Consider the following 5,000-nt stretch of genomic DNA (forward strand, 5'->3'; position numbering starts at 1 on the left):
GGGCACGTTTGCGCCCTGGGTCCCCTCTGTCACCTTGTGTGCTCAGATTACAAGAAATGGGGGTAATTTTCCTCCGGATTGGTAGGGACAAGGTATTCTGGGACCCCCCTCGGCCCAGGGTTCCTCAGCCGGCAGCTGGACATGCCAGGATGCCGCCCCAGCCCCGGATCCGTCCCTGGGCCTGCCGCGTGGCAGGCAGCCCTGGATGGGGTCCGGGGGGCCCGGGCGGGCCCCGGGTCGGGTGCCATGGCCCTGGGCCCGGTCCCCCGGCCTGCCGCACTGCCAAAGGACCAGAACGGGGTTTCCTTCGAGCCCGGGGAGCCTCCCCTTGCTGGGCTGAGTTCAGGAGCTTCGGCCGGGGCCCCTGAGGGCCCGGGGAGGGCGGCCTCCCCATCCCGGGCTCTGTCCTTGGTCCTGCTGCGTGGCAGGGTGCCTGGGACGGGGTCCGGAGGGCCCGGGAAGGCGTCCCCTGCGTCTCCGTGCATCGGAGCCTAGGCTGGGTCCAGGGGCCCGTCCGGGCCCCTTGTCGGGTGCCACGGCCCTGGGCCTCCGGTCCCCACCTTGCCGTTCCCTGGCGCCAGTTCCCTTTTTCGTCGGGGCACAGAGTGGCACCGGCTGGCTTGACTCTCGTGCCCGGCCATCAGTTCTCTGGGATCCCCTCGGCCATCTGGTCTCCGGGATCCCCTCGGGCATCTGGTCTCCCGGATCCCCTCGGCCATCTGGTCTCCAGGATCGCCTCGGCCATCTGGTCTCCTGCAATGCTTTCCTATGGAAGCGACCAGATGGCCGAACTTCCCTGGAAGTCCCGATGAGGTGCCATTTGCCTCCCGGATCCCAGCGAGGGCTCCAGGAGGTCGGGTACCTTCGCGCCTTGGGTCTCCTCTGTCACTCGGTGCGCACGGATTCGAAGAAAGAGGGGTAGCCTTCCTCCGGATTACTAGGGACAAGGTATGCCCAGACACTTCTTGCAGTTCTCTGCCCAGGGGGGGACCAGATGAGATGTGCCTGGGAAAAAACCTCCCTTCTCCAGGAGGCCAACGGCATGGCAAAGTACCCGGGAAGGGCTCAACGGGTCCCGGGCAGACCTCTCCCGGGCGTCCGGGGCACCCACCGGGCAGACCTCCCCCGGGGCACCCATCTCCAGGGGGCCAACGGCATGGCACAGTACCCGGGAAGGGCTCCACGGGTCCCGGGCAGACCTCCCCCAGGCGTCCGGGGCACCCATCTCCAGGAGGCCAACGGCATGGCAAAGTACCCGGGAAGGGCTCCACGGGTCCCGGGCAGACCTCCCCCGGGCGTCCGGGGCACCCACCGGGCAGACCTCCCCCAGACGCGTCCGGGGTACCCATCTCCAGGAGGCCAGCGGCACGGCAAATTACCCGGGAAGGGCTCCACGGGTCCCGGGCAGTCCTCCCCCCCCGGGCGTACGTGGTTGTCCGACAGATTCGGGTGGATGTGCTTTTACGAACCGGATCGGAATCGGCCCAAATAATAATAATCCACATTTGTAAAGCGCACAGTCACCCGTAAGGGTCGCTAGGGGCCGTCGGGAAGATTAAGCAAGCTATTGCCCAGAGTCACATGGTGCTGGGCTTTTCTGCCGCCGGCGCCGGGGATCGAACCGTGATCTCCAGATTCCGGAGTCAGCCGCCCTAGCCGCGGCGTCAGCTATTTCCCAGAGTGAAATGGTGCTGGGCTTTTCTGCCGCCGGCGCCGGGGATCGAACCGTGATCTCCAGATTCCGGAGTCAGCCGCCCTAGCCGCGGCGTCAGCTATTTCCCAGAGTGAAATGGTGCTGGGATTTTCTGCCGCCGGCGCCGGGGATCGAACCGTGATCTCCAGATTCCGGAGTCAGCCGCCCCAGCCGCGGCGTCAGCTATTTCCCAGAGTGAAATGGTGCTGGGCTTTTCTGCCGCCGGCGCCGGGGATCGAACCGTGATCTCCAGATTCCGGAGTCAGCCGCCCCAGCCGCGGCGTCAGCTATTTCCCAGAGTGAAATGGTGCTGGGCTTTTCTGCCGCCGGCGCCGGGGATCGAACCGTGATCTCCAGATTCCGGAGTCAGCCGCCCCAGCCGCGGCGTCAGCTATTTCCCAGAGTGAAATGGTGCTGGGCTTTTCTGCCGCCGGCGCCGGGGATCGAACCGTGATCTCCAGATTCCGGAGTCAGCCGCCCCAGCCGCGGCGTCAGCTATTTCCCAGAGTCAAATGGTGCTGGGCTTTTCTGCCGCCGGCGCCGGGGATCGAACCGTGATCTCCAGATTCCGGAGTCAGCCGCCCTAGCCGCGGCGTCAGCTATTTCCCAGAGTGAAATGGTGCTGGGCTTTTCTGCCGCCGGCGCCGGGGATCGAACCGTGATCTCCAGATTCCGGAGTCAGCCGCCCCAGCCGCGGCGTCAGCTATTTCCCAGAGTCAAATGGTGCTGGGCTTTTCTGCCGCCGGCGCCGGGGATCGAACCGTGATCTCCAGATTCCGGAGTCAGCCGCCCTAGCCGCGGCGTCAGCTATTTCCCAGAGTGAAATGGTGCTGGGCTTTTCTGCCGCCGGCGCCGGGGATCGAACCGTGATCCAGCACCCCAACGCGCTATGCGTTGTAGCGGTATGCGTTGTAATGGTACGCGGAGTAAAAGTATGCGTTGTAACGACATACATCCCCCATGGTATTCACCCGTTACAACGCATCTTTTACTCCGCACTACCACTACAACGCATACCGTTACAACGCATTGCGCTGGGGGGCGCTCTAGGATAAGAGGTAAGTTTAATTTACTATCCAACTGGTCCTGGCGAGCACCTCCCAGGCCGGATTTTTGGGATATCCCCATCTGGGGAATCACGGTTCGATCCCCGGCGCCGGCGGCAGATTAGAGTGCCCAGGACGGGGTCCGCGGGTCCCGGGCAGTCCTCCCTTCGGGCGTCCGTGCCTGAGAGCTCCGGTGGTCCACCCCGCGCCTGAGGCCCAGCCGGGGTCCCGGAGCCCTGCCTTGCGTGGGCAGGCAGGCAGGAGCCCTACCGCGAAGTTTTGGGGTGGGAAGCACTTTCGATCCCAGCCATCTGGTCTCACGCAATGCTTTCCAATGGGGCGACCAGGTGGCCGGGGTTCCCTGGAAGTCCCGATGAGGTGCCATTTGCCTCCCCGATCCCAGCGAGGGCTCCAGGAGGTCGGGTACTTTCGCGCCTTGGGTCCCCTCTGTCACCTCATGTGCACGGATTAAAAGAAAAGAGGGTAATTTTCCTCCGGATTACTAGGGAGAGGGTCAGTCAGACCTCCGTGTGGTCTGGTGATTCTGAATCAGGGGAAGGCAGGGCACCCCTCCCAGGCTGGTGAGTGGGACTCCATGATTGGAATAGGCACCGAGGCGAAAATTATCAGTTCCGTGGGATTTTGAGCCCAAGACCCGCCGAGGCGGGGAATCGAACCCTGGTCCCGGGCTAGACCTCTGCATCAGGGTCTGACTCGCTAACCATTGAGCCACACTTCTCCACTGCATGGCCGAGTGCCTGGGACGGGCCTTCACTTTCGCGTCCGCCCTGCAGATGGTCTTTCCTGTCCGTTGCCACCGCGGACGGTCTTTCCCGTCCGCCATCATAATCGGCCCCATCGTCCCTGGCTATGTTAAGGCTATGTTAAGGGTGACCCGTTAAGCCTGGGGTAAATTAGGATGGCGGATGGTCTTTCCCGTCCGCCGCGGACGGAGGCAGGCAGGCAGGCAGGCAGGAAAGGCAGGCAGGAGCCCTACCACGAAGGCTCGGGGTGTGAAGCACTTTCGATCCCGGCCATCTGGTCACACGCAATGCTTTCCGATGGGGGAGACCAGATGGCCAAACTTCCCTGGAAGTCCCGATGAGGTGCCATTTGCCTCCCGGATCCCAGCGAGGGCTCCAGGAGGTCGGGTACTTTTGCGCCTTGGGTCCCCTCTGTCACCTCGAGTGCACGGATTACAAGAAAGGGGGGTAATTTTCCTCCGGATTAGTAGGGAGAGGGTCAGTCAGACCTCCGTGTGGTCTTGCGATTCTGAATCAGGGGAAGGCAGGACCCGGGCATGCCCGCCGGGGCCCCCAGGGGCCCGGGTACGTACCTGCCGCTCAGCCCCCTTGCCGATGGGCCTTTTCCTCCGAGTTTGCTCAGGCAGGCCTCCGCGAGGTCTGGCCATGCTGAGACGGGGCCAGGCAGCACCCGGGCCAGCCCGCCGGGGCCCCCAGGGGCCCGGGAACGCACCTGCCTCTCAGCCCCTTCCCGATGGTTCCTTTTCTCCGAGTTTTTTTCCTACATTCCGACCTCCGATAGGTCCGGTGGTTCTGAATCCGGGGAAGGCAGGACCCGGGCCCGCCCGCCGGGGCCCCCAGGGGCCCGGGTACGCACCTGCCTCTCAGCCCCATCGCCGATGGGCCTTTTCCTCCGAGTTTGCTCAGGCAGGCCTCCGCGAGGTCTGGCCATGCTGAGACAGGGCCAGGCAGCACCCGGGCCCGCCTGCCTGTGCTGGCGGTCCCCTTCCTGGGGACCAGATGGGATGTGCCCCGGGCAACACCTCCCAGGCATCCGGGGCTCCCTCCTCCGACCCGCGGCGTGGGGAAGAGCCTGGGACGGGCTCCATGGGTCCTGGGACGGGCTCCATGGGTCCCGGGCCCTGCAACCCCAGAGCCCTGCTGCTCTGGAGCCCTGCAGCCCTGCAGCCCGCGAGCCCTGGAGCCCTGGAGCCCTGGAGCCCTGGAGCCCTGGAGCCCTGGAGCCCTGGAGCCCTGGAGCCCTGGAGCCCTGGAGCCCTGGAGCCCTGGAGCCCTGGAGCCCTGCAGTCCCCGAGCCCTGCAGTCCCAGAGCCCAGGGGCCCCGCAGCTCCTGAGCCCTACAGGCCCGGGGCAGACAGATTGGCGTCATTTCGTTCCTGGCGATCTGGTCGCCCCTCTCGCCTCGGCCATCTGGTCGCCCGCGAAGCTTTCCTATGGTGTGACCAGATGGCCGGACTTCCCTGGAAGTCCCGATGGGGTGCCACTCACCTCCCAGGT

Source organism: Lissotriton vulgaris, chromosome 8 (genome assembly GCF_964263255.1).
Source record: "Lissotriton vulgaris chromosome 8, aLisVul1.2, whole genome shotgun sequence".
NCBI classification, from domain to species: Eukaryota; Metazoa; Chordata; class Amphibia; order Caudata; family Salamandridae; genus Lissotriton; species Lissotriton vulgaris.